At 37.9% G+C, this 16237-nt stretch overlaps 1 long non-coding RNA gene across 1 annotated transcript; it reads right to left on the bottom strand.

Annotated features, from left to right (window-relative positions):
- Positions 1 to 11567: 11567 nt before the first annotated feature.
- Positions 11568 to 15547, bottom strand: LOC147633657 (uncharacterized). The gene is made up of 3 exons (XR_015266857.1): positions 15411 to 15547; positions 14772 to 14804; positions 11568 to 11950 (listed from the first exon to the last, which is right to left on the bottom strand). It is a non-coding gene; the product is annotated as an uncharacterized LOC147633657 (long non-coding RNA).
- Positions 15548 to 16237: the final 690 nt, after the last annotated feature.

Raw genomic sequence — 16237 nt, 5'->3', positions numbered from 1 at the left:
TCAAACGATGGAGATAGAAGAAGTTATCTTTCAATCTTTATAAAATGAAATCCCGTAAGGATGTGTTGAGCTATGAATTAAAGGAACTCATCGTCACATTTTGGAAAGAGCAAACAAAGGTGTTGCCAAACAAGGACATTTATTGTCTTCGAATTTTCCAGCAAGGAATATGTGAAGCACTTGATGTATCTCCTCTCAGTAAGATCACTTTTATACATTGTTTGCTACTATCTCTTGAGAACATGGACTATTTGTTGAAATATACAAGTGAATAGGGTGTGTGCGGGAACAAGCCCTTGGTTAGAGGCTGTAAAAGAGAATTTGTAAATGTGAGAGAACCTGTGAAAAGGTGAGAAGAATCTACTGGGAGAGAATAAAGGGCAGCATGAGAAGATTTAGGAAGTGTGGAGATATTCTGGGAGAGGTGGAGAGAATCAAGCAAAAGAGGTGGAGTGAATCAAGGAGAAATCAGTGGGATTAGATGCTTGGATGTAAACTCTATAAATTGAGGCATTGGCCTAATGAGAATTTGGTGGTTTTTTTATTATCCATGCCTACATTAAGCTATTAGTTAATTACTCACTAATCACGTCTTGATTATCATCTAATCACTTTGTTAATGATGTTGATTCTAGCATTTGATCCACCATAGCTCATCACATTGCTGTAATTTTAACATGGTATTAGAGCCAAGCCTAGAATCCATCAAGTTTATGAGCCCATTATCTACTTAATTAGGATTAGTAGATAATTAAGAAATAATCAATTTTTTTTATTTATTTTCAAGAAGCTTTCTGTACCCCCAGCCAGTGGAGGAGCTCCCTCTCCTTGTAGGCTCAACCATTACCCAAGCCCTTTTAAGGACTCATTCTAGACTCAAGGGCCTACACAAAACCCAAAGGAATTGACAAATTTCAGCACAGAACGTCGGCGACAGCACGATTTGCAGGCACGTTTTTTTGGAGAAAATCAGTGATTTCTACTTCATCAAATCAAATGGGTCTAATTCCTCTTAGCCCCGGGGGTTTTCAACCATGCTCTACAAGCTGGTGAAGTTAGAATTTGATTTGATCACGTCTACAGTGAGATCCAAGCTCTTCATCAAATCTGCAGGTCACTTTAGTAAAACAAAGATTAAGCATTCAATGTTTGGTCAAATCTTGTGTTTCTTAGCTTAATCATCTACTAGACTAATTGCTATTGATGGCCTTGAAAGGATTTGAGCTCATTTGAACTCTAAGGCCTCAGATCTGGTCTCCCCGCATACTCTATTTTTTGCACACAAAACAGAGGATTAATTTGCTAATCAGTGATTAATCAATACTAATCACTATATTTTGGTACAATTGAGGGTTCAAATTAACCATTAGGTATCTGATACAGATCCCTATAACTTTAGATTGCAATTCGGAGATGGTTTGATACTCTAACCATTCCATACAAATTGGTTACCCTTGATTTAATGTAATTTCTGATAAAATTATGCTGATAAATTTGTGGTAATTATCATTTTGCATTTAAGCCTTGGTTAATGCTTGCAAATCACACTTAAATTCAAGATTATTCACAGCCAGAGTTGCATTTGGGAATGTGCATAAGAATGAATGCTATATGCATTATGTATTGGGCACATTACATCAGTGTAAAAATGGGATCAGACACTGCCCTTGTCCAGAATAAGGCAAGAGGTAAGACCTCCTGCATAGATTTGGGTTTGCATTGCATAATGACACAAGATAAACATCAAAAGTCCAAAAGAACTGTCAACAAAACATTTAAACATGTTGCTCACATGGAGCAAGAAGAACTGACGGGACAAGGCCCAGCCATGAAAGAAGAAGAACATCTCTTTCGAAGAGGAAGATCCACACCAAGAAGAAAAGCTGAAGGAAGACATGGACGCGAGAAGAGAAGCTGCCACAAGAAGAAGACTGAAAGAAGAGGAAGACATGGACGCGTGGAGAGAAGCTGCCACACGACAAGAAGACTGAAGACAAGAGAAGATGTGAGGCTCCAAAGAGTGAGGAGCCATGTGAAAATCTCTGAGAGAGAGAGAGAGAGAGAGAAACCCCACAACCCAATGTAACCTACCCCAACAAAGTAAAACCACCTTTGAGCCACCGATGATGTAGGCCACGTGGTAGATGTATGTGTGAGCACTTTAGTCAAGGTCGCGGGCACTTGTAGTAGCCTTGGACACATAGAGAGAGAGAGTGTCAAGGACTATGAGTTTAGGGACTTGAGGCACTGGTCGCGGACTATCAAGTAAGAGAGAAACTTGATATAAGGTCTAGGTGTGCTAAGTTCACTTGAGGGGAGGTGTGCTAGACACTGGTCGCGCGAACTATCAAGTAAGAGGGAAACTTGGTATAGAACACCATATTAGTGAATTTGGGAATTTTTCAATTCCCATTTTTGAATACTTAAAAAAGGGGACATGGATAACATGTTTGTAAGTTTCTCAAAACCCTATCATATGACCTATCGTTGGAAAGCGCTTGAAAAATGGAATCTAAAGAGCTATAAAGCACTCATTTTGGATTAGTAGTGTTCAAACTATGGTTAATCCAAACTTTTGACCACGTGTCCCAAACTTGTGGGAAATTCCCATATTCCCTAATATGGTGTTATAGGGTCTAGGTGTGCTAGGAGTATTCACTTGAGGGGAGGTGTTGAAATATACAAGTGAATAGAGTGTGTGCGGGAACAAGCCCTTGGTTAGAGGCTGTAAAAGAGAATCTGTAAATGTGAGAGAACCTGTGAAAAGGTGAGAAGAATCTACTGGGAGAGAATAAAGGATAGCATGAGAAGATTTAGGAAGTGTGGAGATATTCTGGGAGAGGTGGAGAGAATCAAGAAAAAGAGGTGGAATGAATTAAGGAGAAATCACTGGGATTAGATGCTTGGATGTAAACTCTATAATGAGAATTTATCGGTTTTTGATTATCCATGCCTACATTAAGCTATTAGTTAATTACTCACTAATCACATCTTAATTATCATCTAATCACTTTGTTAATGATATTGATTCTAGCATTTGATCCACCATAGCTCATCACATTGCTGTAATTTTAACACTATTTAGTCATGAATTGTTTATATTGTGTGATGTGTAATAATGAGAATTTGCCGGTTTTTGATTATCCATGCCTACATTAAGCTATTAGTTAATCACTAATCACGTCTTAATTATCATCTAATCACTTTGTTAATGATGTTGATTCTAGCATTTGATCCACCATAGCTCATCACATTGCTGTAATTTTAACACTATTTAGTCATGAATTGTTTATATTGTGTGATGTGTAATAATGACTACACAAATCTCTACTATAGCATAATAATCTACTATGCATCACATGCCATATGCTTCATATCACACACAGTATGTTGTACAGATATCAGCTACTACTACATAGCAGTAAAATCTTTTACATAGTAGTAAAATCTCCTATACAATGTAATATGTTGTATGGATAGCACATATATATACTATATGTGCTACATAAAATGTGCCATATGCACAGTGCACTACATAGCATACACAACATGATATATAGCATACCCAGTGTGCCACATCTATTATGCTTACACACGTGCTATATAGTATATACAATGTGCCACATCTATTAGGCTTATACAGTGTGCTACTATATAGCATATTCAGTATGCTATATAACACATACATTGGACAATGATTGAGAAGCTAAAACCCTTCTTGATATGTAAGTTTAAGGGCATAAACACATGTTAGTGTATATTTCACATACAAAAGATATACTTGAAGGATGATCTTAATCATATTTGCACGTCCGTATTTGGTTTACATACATGGAGTATCATGTTCTTGTCTTTGTATAATACACTTTTTATGAGCAGTGGCATCATGAATAGGCAAATGTGTAGCACACATGAGCATGCCTTTAGCACGGTTACACAATTGTGGAAATCATGCATTTGTGCCAAGTTCAAAGATTCAACATTCCATGATTATAAGTGCCTCATGGGACATTATGAAAGGTGTGGTGTACAAAAACTTGCACTCTACCCCCCACGCAAAAAAGCAAAGATGCCAAAAAAGGTGGTTGTGAAAGTGTTTGATTGGGCTGAACAAGCAAGGATAAAAGAAAGCTGCAAGGTTTTATCGGTCAAAGAGATGCCAAACAATGGTCTATTATTGATGTTAATGAATTATATAACCAAGTTCATTAGACAAGCAGGGAAAAAAGAAAAGTTGCAAAGTTTAATCGGTCAAAGAGATGCCAATCAATGGCCTATTATCGATATTAATGAATTATACAACCAAGTTCATTAGACACTACTTCAAATATAGATGGGCGGATCAGTTTAGGGAGTGTTTGAAGAACTTCCCTTCAGATGTCATTGTGTATGTAGTAGTAGATTTTATAATTTAAAGGGTAAAATAAATTCAATCCATGCATTGGCATACTGATCAATTTAAAATCCTTGTTTATTTTACTTACGCTACAATACCATGGATGACAAAATGGTCAAGGATATGCATTTTTACATATTTGATGAAACACACGGCAATCTTTGCTTTTTTCTTTGTTACAAGTGGCTTAAAGATCAAGGCATACATTTCACAAGGCATTGGGTGTGGTCAGATGGAGTAGCATGTAGCAAGACCCTTTTTTTTACTTTGTTGTAGGATTCATTGCACTGGCTAATGTCCAGATGACTTGGAACTTTTTTGGATCACACCATGGCAAAGGGAAATACCATGGTGCGAGTGTAGTGATCAAAAAATCCCTTACACACATGAGCAACTTAAGACTGTGGTATTAAAGCAAGCATTTGATGTAGTGCATTTTTTATTAAATACAATGACTAGTAACGCTTCTACCAGTTTCAAACCTTTTAGTTGGTGTATTTCTTTAGGTACTTATAATTTGTTTTTGGGTTGTAGATTGAGAAGTATTATTGTAGATGAAAGAAATAAGGCTTTTCTAGATGCGGTTGGCTACAACGCTATCTTTCTATTAAAGAGGAAGTGAATGTATAATTTCTTCCAAGGAAGTAGGTTCTCTAGACAAGGGCTCCCTTAGTGAAAGGTGTTTTGTATTCAAAATTTCAAGTAAGGGTCCAACTTCAAGTGTGGACTTGGTGAATCGAATGAGACGTTGTGGTCGTGGTGGTGGTGACCTCCATCTTGCATGGGTGCAATTTAATCACACACATAGTATATGATTGGGTCACAATGGCATGCCATGTTTATGACCCATCATAAGTGTAATTAGTTATTATATATTTTAACTTTTTTATCTTATTAAAGATATATTGCTAATTTATGTAACAGTAAATAGTTATCTATGTTTAATAATGTACAGGATTCAAGAGTTGATGACAATTGCAAGATGTGGAATCATGTCCTTTTTGGACTTTGCTTAATCAAACAACACAAAGGAGTGAGAGTTGATTTCCACGATCTCATGGTAGATGAAGTACAATCCAATTGAAATGTCACAAGAATAATGTACAATGAAGGGGCTGATAAGAAGATGTAAGGTCGTGAAAGATCATATCTTTTTTATTGTTGGAATAGAGTTTGATAAATCACACTACCTGCTGCTGCAGATATGTTAGAAAAGAAGATTAAATGGAGCACAAGGAATTGTGTAAGAAATGGAGAAATGCACGTTCAAAAGAGGAGGCAATATCTTAGAGTATACGTAATTGGTGAAGAAGCAAGCGAGTGAGAAAATCAGACATCCTTGCCTTGGATAGTTAGTTTAGTCGGTGGGAAATTCATATTGTACATTAGGGGGAATTGATATCAGTGGTACTCTCACTAACTTGTTTGTGTGATTACCATAAGGTCTTCTAAGTAAAGTAAATCTTAATACTTAAATGCAACCATGCAAACAGTCGACAAAGTGCTTAAAGAAGACTCTGAGGGAAATGATGAAGGTGTGAGGTCTTTATTCTCAAATGCAACCATGCAAAGCAAACACGGGCATTGTTTACCATACGGGCTCACACTTTGTTACTGGATGGTACTATTAAAAGCATAGTGACCATTATTAAGCGTGTTGCCTTTATCTTCTCTTATCTTGTTAGAGCCTTGCTGTTTGACATAGAGTTGGTGGATCCCAAATGTAACATATACCTCTGAGGTGCATGAAGGTATATACAATGCATTGCCATATGAGACTGTAATGTGAGGCACATCTCAGCCATAAACTCTTAAACCTGTCATCATATTTTATTCAAAAAACCAAATCCAATGATTACATCCTTCATCGGGTTTTAAAAAATACTATCACTCTTAATTGCTTTTTATTAAGAGTGATAGTTTGTTGATGGTGTATATTCAGTCTTTTTATTGATGGTGTATTAATTAATGCCCGTTATGCATGGGCATTAATTAATATACCATACCATACCCCTCCCACCTCTCTCAGATGAACCTCCTCCGCCAACTTCCCTTCCCACACCCACCTTTAGCAAACTTTACATCAACAACACGTTGGGTGAATTTGTACAAGCACATCAGTGCACTTGCACAAGCACGCTTCAGCTCTTAGGTGGACGAAGCTACATCAATTTCTTAATCACAAATCCTCTTCCTAATCATGATCTCACCTCTAACCTGCAGAGCACCCACCATAATTATGTAAATAATGTCCATAGCTACATCAATTTCTTAATCACAAATCCTCTTCCTAATCATGATCTCAGCTCTAACCTGCCGAGCACCCGCCCGTAACCTACTTCTCTCGTGCTTTCATTGCAAGAGCATTTATATTGAAAAGGATTCATCTAATCAGCGCCAACACAAATATTAGTCCATGCTTATTAACATTGGTATGCTAATTGATGGATCATACATCTTCGCTTGTGTGTGTTCTTTCCAATACCGATATGCCCGCAATTTCTTATCACTTTCCGTCGAATTGTCCGACATCGTGTCTTCATCACTTTCCATGGAACAGAGCACGTGAATTTATAAGCAAGAAGAACTACTTAATTATAGAATGTGTAACTATGGTATCTTTTCTTTTTTCAAAATATACTATAATTAAAACACACTATTTACATTGTTGAACATTGGGTGCATATTTGCTTTGTTCCACTACTTTATATTACATCATAGTACTTTACTCTTTTAATCTACCATCCTTCACTTTATCTATTCATAGAGATTGAATATATGTTGCGCAATATCATAGAACAATATACATCAGAGACATAAATATAAACTTTTGATAGCAATTATATCAGAATAGGAGCTCCTATCCAATAGAGATATTACATTTTTGTATACACCAAAATGTAAGATTGGAACTTGTACTTCAAGGTGGCAAAGTAGGTGCAAACAATTCATAGGAAGCAGAATACATATACAAACCACAAGGCGGGCGCCTATCATCATCATGCCCACTACACGATCACATCATCATGTGCGCTAATGCGCTATAGAAAGCTAGGCCTTTAAGACCGACTGGTGGTACCACATCCTTTCCTTCTAGTAGGATTTTTTTCATTTTATTTTATTTCAGTTTGCACACTCTACCACCCTACCCTAACCTCTGGTATCATTAGCCTACCCTACCTAGTCAATGTTCCCTGCCTGCCTGCCTCATCATCATCATCATCATCATCATCATCATCAGCCTATCTATCCTGTCTCATTAAGGTTCCCTGCATGTGCATTGACATTATTAGCTTGCCTATACATCACATCAGCCAGCCTTCCTGCCTGCCTGCCTGCCTGCCTTAACTTTCCCTCCCTACCCGTGTATAATGAATGCATTCGCGCTTGCTGAGGCCCAACCAACCAACCAACCTGCGCATCATCAAGCTTCCCTGCCTATGTATGTATGTATGCATCATCAGCGTATCTTGAATGTGCATCGATGTCACAATACCTGCAGTGCCTTCGGAGACCACTAGTATAACTTCCATAAAATATTTTATGAAACAATAGTTCTTGCTTTTCAATTTCCAATCCATCGTCATTATATTATTGCAGGGTTGGAAAATGGTACATGAGTCTTTAAAGAAGACCATCTTCTTAAAATGGCACTCTACATTTTACCAATCTCTCTGTTTGTTTCTACAATGAGTAAAGACGAGAAAATGGTACCTCCAATGACTCAGCAACAAATGCATGCTGAATAATAATGACTACAATCACTTAGAAATTCACCAGCCATATATCCTCAACAACCAATGGATGGATGGGACTCATCAGCTCTAGACTTCAACAACTGCAAATGAAAATTAGAGTGGGCGCTTGTGCCTGCTTCTTTGCTTGCTTGTCTCTAGAGCAGTGCAACCTACATACATATCAGTTTTGAATTCAAAACCTAATGTGACCACATCATATAGCATAGCATAGCATATTGTGGAAAAATGTTTCTCTATTATTCAAGTCCAAGGACGGCTCACCCCGGCTCCAAAAATAAAAATACATAATGTGCTTTGTTGCATAACCTACATAGTACATTATCGCACATTATCTATGCTATATAGCATAGTTAAACACATGTAGCAAAGATTATGTGCTATACAGCACAAATTATGTGCTATGTAGCACATTATATTTGTAAATAGGTTCAATTATGTTATATAGCATAGAATATGCGCTATATAGCACACAATCTTTGCTACATGGGTTTAATTGGCTATATAAAGTAGATAATTTCCTATATAGCATAGGCTCAGCACAGGTAAAGTGCTACGTAGCATAATATGTGGTAAATGCCACATATTATGTATTACAAAGGACATTATCCATGCTACATATACATAGCACATAATCTTTGGCATAGGTTTTATGCTATGTACCACAAATTATGTATTACAAAGGACATTATCCATGCTACATAGCACATAATCTTTGAGTTACCAAGTACCATAGTTTCTGTGCTATATACCAGAGGTTATGTGCTATCTACCATAGGTTATATGCTATATACCAACAATTATGTTGGTATATAACACATACTCTTATGTTACATAGCACATAACATCATGCATGAACCTTTTGGTTGCTATAGCACCTTCTAGCTTTGTGGTGCACAAGAATTTGACCTGTGTACAAATGGAGCTCCTAGTAGAAATGGCACATCAAACTTTCAGTTATTACAAAGTAGTGGCATGCTTACTCGTCATGCAACGAACATCCTTTTTTAGCTATGAGTATTTGAAATGTACTTTATAAGTTTTTTTTTTTGGTTCTTTTTTATACTATGGTGTGTGCTATATTTTTTTTGCTAAAAAGGTAGCCACATTACCATGATTTCACCCTTCTCTAACGTGACTCACCTTCATAACCCATGTGGTTAATCCTTTGATTATGCCATGCTCTTAAACTGTGAACTTGCCTCTATTGTTGTGTTGAATTGCAAGAATGTATCAGGGTAAAAGATCAACCTAGCATAATAATAAAACTCCAGATCGTAACATCGACGGCATTGATATTTCAAAGATTCGAAGTAGAAGCAACGAGGCACAATAGTTAGCCCATTAAAGTCAACCTTCCATGTTGTGTGGCAGTAAAAAGAGAAGCCATTCACGACACTTTAAACATTGCAAATATTTTTTCCTTGTATGTTTAAGAGGAGACTTTATGCTACCTCTCAACCATAAACTTTCCTCCTCCTCAAGCATTTGTCAGCAAAAACAACAGTCCAAATTGTCATCGTATAATTAGAGCGTAGAATCGATTGTTACATGTATAATATCGCTTCATAACCATCCACAAATTTTTTAACGAGGGTAACTTCATAAGAATGTTCAATCAAAATTAACAATTCTATGAACTAACCCACTGTTATATGCATTATAGGGCTTGGTTATGCATTAGAAGGCTGGGGAAAAGCCCATGTACTACGTAGGTCAGTAGTTAGGCCTCTCCTTTTCTACGTCCATCTTCCAAGCTGTCAAGAAACGTAGCAGTATTCGATCATCGTCTAGCCTAGCCTAGCGGGCTGCTACTAGCAACAGCCAACCTGCTCACCAACGCCAATCTCAACGCTTCCAGCATTCTGAAGGAGCGGGACACTAGCGCGTTCCCCTTAGGTTTGGAGGAGCTGGAGCACGTGAAGGAGTGCTACCAACAAGGGCGAAGGCCCATCTACATCGAATTGCTTAGGCAGTCCGATCCACGGAAGCCGTGTTGCAGGTGATCAGCTTGGAGAGGTTCCTACGCTACCAGAGGTAGAGCGGAGCCAGGTACTCCGCCTGCTTGCTAGCGGTGGCGCAGGTGGCAATGATCGACGTGGCAGGGGTGGGCTTGCCACACGGGACTAAATGACACATCATGAATCACGAGGGATGTAAGGGTTGAAAAGGGGCGTCGCGATCTGGCCTAATTTGGACTGTCGGATTCCTGTCAGGCAAGTGAATTAGGGGTGAACTCAGGGTATACCATGGGGATTTTTGGGACTTAGAAAGTTTTTGAGGGGTTGAGCTCAATGCAAAAGAGGATTTGAACTTGGAACTAGCTACTCAAGCTTTCAACATCTAACCACTATGCTATACCTTCCAGCAGGTTGTGGAGAGTGTGTTTAAATTTAAATCTTGATATTTTGTTCCCTAGTTCACTTTCTTATTGGAAAATGTTTCCCTAGTTCACTTTCTTGCCAAAAAAGCTCTCCCTAGTTCACCTCTACTTTACCCGCGAGTTCACCCTTAGTTTCACCCCTTAGTTCACCCATAGTTCACTTGGAAATCCAACGGTGTTGATCAAATCCTGATCTCGACCCCTCTTTCCAACCATAGATCCCTCATGATTCATGATGTGTCACTTACTTATGAGGGTGAGCTTGAAGAACTTCACTTGACTCTCCACCCGATCTCACCCTCCGTGACTTGTGTGAGTATGTACTCGTTAAGACAAATAAAACACAATAAACATTTAGATACAAAACGACTTACAAAGGCATTAGGAAGTGAATGGGGTCTTCTTGGGCCCTTTAATTTGCCCAAGCCTAATCAAGGTGATTAAGGAATAGCCAAATGGGGGGTTGCCATGTGGACTGAAATGTTGGGTTTGTAAGAGAGGTGTAAGAGTGGTCAAAGGGTGCACTTTTTCCCCCAAAAAGGGGGGGAGGCAATTTTACAATTTTCGGACCTCCATAACTTCTACATACAAGCTCCGATTTGAGCGGAGATTATAGATCCGTGATCTACGCATCAAGAGCTTTCCATAGATATGTTACATGATATGGTTTTGTCCGCTAGATTTTAAATTCCATTTTCCCCCCAAAATTCAAATTCGAATAAAGTAGCCGTTTTGAAGCTTCTAATTAGAAAACGTTTCTTCTTAAGAGAAAAGGTTTGACTCCTTAAACTGCCAAATAAAAGGGCCCAAGAAGCCTTCCATTGAGGTCCTAATACGGTTACAAACCTCAAAGTATAAATTAAACTCTATTCGTACATTGTATATAATTCAATATGTTTATTAATGAACTCTATGGTTTTACATAGTAAACACATTAAATTACATGCTTCCCCTTGCATCTTTTTTTTGAAATAATAATTTATTAATATATTAACAGCTACAATAAAGTCACAACTTTTTTTACAAAATCCCTTAATCCCACTTCCTATTAGGCAATTCACATCCACATTTCATCTTCCCATACAAGAGGATTTTTCCCAAGAGAAATGAAAACCCAGCTGCATACATGTAGACAATAACACATCAAAGAAATGAAAACCCAGCTGCATACAAGCAGTCAATAACACATCAAAGGTGAAATATTTAGGTGACTGTTCTTCAACATCCCTCCCTTTGGTCCATATCTTCACTACTCATCTTCTTCCCAAGGGGTCTCAATCAAGGGCATAAATCTCTTCTGGCTGTTTCTCAATCAAGGGCATAAATCTCTTCTGGCTGTTTTTCCTTCAAGTACCATCTCCTAGTTCTGGGTCCAAACTTGGGAGATTTGGCTTAGACATCATCCCATGTATATACCTGCCACACAGCAGCAACAAGCAGCATAAGGATATCCCAGTATACATTAACATCTCATCATCAATGATCTGAATCACCTAATCCCTGATTGTAATGCTTGAATAGCCTCAACATACCTATTATTATTTATCTTATTAATATAGTATTTAGACGAGCAAAAATGCACACATTTGAACATAATTTCAATAGCCTCTATCCCCATGACTGGTCTCTTTATTGAATGTCCAACTCATTCTAACCACCCCACACGCAACAATATCTTATAATACAAAATATTAGCTTAATCCATTTGTCTCTTTGTATACTCTCCCCAATAGCCAATCCCCCCCCAGAACCCCCTCAATGCAAGATAGTCCCAAAAAGCATGCTTCCCCTCTTCAATACCTGTTTTACATCTAGGGCATGTCTCGGCAATGTGATTCCTTTGGAGAAGTTTAAACCCAAGAGGTAGAGTCAGCAAACATACTCTCCACAGAAAGGTTTGAGATTTCACTGGAATCAAAGCTTCCCAGATCAGGTTCCACCTTTTCTTCCAAGTGTTCAGATCCCAACTTACTCTCCAGACTTTATTGCAATATTTAACATTCATTTCCCCTTTGCACATCACTTCATACAATGTCTTAGTAATGATTATGTCATGTTTAACCCCATTGAACCAGCTCCAATCCTAAAACCAAGAATCTTCATTAAATGCTGTGGAAAAACTAGCTTTTCTCAATCTCATCTAGAACTGAACTCGAGATCTGAACCAGCTCCAATCCTAAAACCAAGAATCTTCATTAAATGCTGTGGAAAACTAGCTTTTCTCAATCTCATCTAGAACTAAACTCGAGATATGAACCTCAATTTGCTGTAGTTTGAAGTCCCTCATAATTTGCTCAATTTCTTTCTAGCCACAGCTTGAGAAAAGCCCCCCATGTCCCCTAATTTCCTTAGACCTCTATTTTCAATCTTCTAGAGACCTTTGTATCAAGAAGAGCTAGAGAGGGCTTAAACTTATGGGTCCACCAGATATCAGATTTAATAAAGAATTCCCAATAATTATATGTTTGTGTACTTATGTATGTGTATGTACGTATTTGTGTGATCATGCATGTGTACTTATGTTTGTAGAATTCCCAATAATTATATATTTGTGTACTTATGTATGTGTATGTACGTATTTGTGTGATCATGCATGTGTGATCCCATGGCTTTTGTCCCCGAATACTTTAGTTCGCACTCTCTCTCTCTCTCTCTCTCACACACACACACTCACACACACACACACACATGTATGTATATAAGTACACACACATACATACATACACTCTTATGGAAATAGTCTCATCTTCTATCAATTTATCTATCTCTAGACATCCATAAGTATACACATACATACATACATATATAATGTACTTGGTATACACATAGACTACCTATACATATATAATGTACTTGGTATACACATAGACTACCTATACATATATAATGTACTTGGTATACACATAGACTACCTATACATATGAACAACATCTATCTATCAAATTAAGAAAGAGTCATGCCACAAATTGCTATATCATAATATTCTCCTTTTATTACAAATTAGCATGTGATTGTGCATGTGTATCCATGTGTGATCTATGTGATACATGTATCTACATGTGTGTGTGTCACCATATTCTGCCATTGATAAATTCTTGTAAATCCATTGTATATATACTCCTTTCCATGCCAAAGTTATTGCACATACAAATGTAAAAAATATACATGCAATTCAAATCACAACACCACATAACCTTATAACACATACTTTATAATATACTCTCTTCAAACTCTTGCAAACGTAGGTGGGTATATGTGTATGGACATATACATACATACACATATATATGCATGTGGGGTGCATGCATACATGCATGCCTGAATCTGTGTAGGTACATGCATGCAAGTTTATGTATTTATGTATTTATGTATTCCGCAATTCTTATGGATACTGGGGTGAAAATAGTCTAAGACTTGCTCTCTATTTAAAAAACATTATACTATACAACTTTTATAATATGTATGAATATGTAGGTGGGTATATATGTATGTACATACATACTACACATATATGCATGTGGGTTGTATGCATGCATGCATGCATGTTTGAGTATGTGTGTGTAGGTATATGTATTTATGTAATTATGTACGTATGTACATGCATGTAAGTATATGTAGATTTGTGTGTTTCTCTTCTACTATGTTCCTATGAAATTCCACAATCTTTGTAGATAATGGGGGTGGAAATGGTCTCATCTTCATGGCTTAGTCTAAGACTTGCTCTCTATTTAAAAAACATTATACTATAAAACTTTTATAATATGTATGAGTATATATATATGTACATATATATACATACATAAGGGGGTATATATGTATGCACATACATACATACACATATATGCACGTGAGGTATATGCATGCACACATGATATGAATGTGTGTACACGTACTGTCGGCCTCCAGATGTGTGTACATGTATTTAAAACCAATTAGGAGAGATTCTCTCTCTCAAACACACACACACCACCATATTCATATCATTTACACGTCGAATCTTCTGTTACATATGACGCTTCCGGATTAAAAAACACACACATATTGCGTTTAAAACCAATTAGGAGAGATTCTCTCTCTCTCAAACACACAGACACCACCATATTCATATCATTTACACGTTGAAACTTCTGTTGCATATGGCGCTTCTGGATTTTTTTTTTAACAACCGGATTATATCTCACGCATATGTCTCTCTCACGAACCAATTTTTAAAAAATGACAGAGCACAATAGCTTACCTTTTGGTGGCGAAAGGTGTAGAGTCTGCCGGCCTACACAAAACAAAACACAGTCATTAGAATAGAGAGAGAGAGAGAGAGAGAGGCCAACCTTGCAACAATACCTGTCAACCACATACATCAACGTCCAACACACACACACACACACACAAGGCAAACCTTGCAAAAATGGCAAGAGAGAGGGGAAGGCAGCAATACCTACAGGTCAAACACAATACCATCGTTAGGATAAGAGGATTAGTAGAGTGATTCGAAGTCTCTCTCTCTCTCGTTCTTCACCATCCTGCATCCTTTGGCAATGATACCTCAATTCTAACTTCAACCTACATGTTTCTCTGTAGTTGGTAACCTGGACAGCCCACCTCGCTAGCCTCTAGGGTCTTTCTGACAGACATTAAGGGGGTTGCGGCCCTAACTTACGAAGGCAAATTGTTCTCTCTCTCTCTATCTCTCTCTTTCTCTCTCTCTCAAACAAAACAGCCTTACACTACCGGAGGCTCATCCCACACACAGAAGTGTACCACAGTAGTAGCGAGCTGCCTCTCATCCGATGAGATATGACCGGAGGCTTCTCTTCTACAGGTTCAACCCAGAGAGAGAGAGAGAGAGAGAGAGAGAGAGAGAGAGAGAGAGAGGTACCACAGCAGTAGAGGAGCAGTAGCGAGCTATTCGAATGGTAAAGGAGACGCGCGTTCAAATCGTAGAGAAGACGTTGCAACGCAAATTTGAATCAAGGAGGGCAACGACCTCTGCAACGCGGTCTGGAGGGAGGGCGTTGGCTTAACGTGCATCCCCACGTATTAAAATTTAATATTAATTAAATTTTATATGTGTATATGTGTTTATTTATTTTATAAATGCACATGTACATATAGGTATACGTCTCTAAATATAATAAAACATATTATTATAAATAATATATATTTACATGTGGGTGCGTGAGAGAGAGAGAGAGTGTGTGTGTGCATGAGAAAGAAGTATATTTGTGTGTGTGCATAAATGTATGAGAGAGAGAGAGAGAGAGAGAGAGAGAGAGAGAGAGAGAGTGGAGGGGAGAGAAAGAGAGAGAAACACAGAGAGAGACAAAGACATGGAAGTCTATGTGTGAGAGTGTTTGGGGAGAAAAAGTGTCTGCTTGCATTAGTACATGTGCATGTGTGTGTGTGTGTGTGTGTGAGAGAGAGAGAGAGAGAGAGAGAGAGAGAGAGAGTTTCGACATTTGAGAGTGTGTTCATGTGTATGTGAGAGAAAGAGGGTGTGCATGTGTGTGTGTGTGTGTGTGAGAGAGAGAGAGAGAGAGAGAGAGAAAGAGAGATTACGTGTAAGATGCATTTATTTTAGAGTGAGCACACCTCACCACTCATCCCTACCATTAAAAATTTAATCTAAAATTTAATTAATTAAAATTATATATACGTGTGTAAATCTATTTAATCGTGTGTGTGTGTGTGTGTGTGTGTGTGTGT

The sequence above is a fragment of the Cibotium barometz genome, chromosome 11 (assembly GCF_041138505.1).
Source record: "Cibotium barometz isolate CiBa-2024 chromosome 11, ASM4113850v1, whole genome shotgun sequence".
NCBI lineage: Eukaryota > Viridiplantae > Streptophyta > Polypodiopsida > Cyatheales > Cibotiaceae > Cibotium > Cibotium barometz.
Note: the sequence above shows the minus strand (reverse complement) of the source record. Positions and strands in the feature narration are given on the sequence as shown.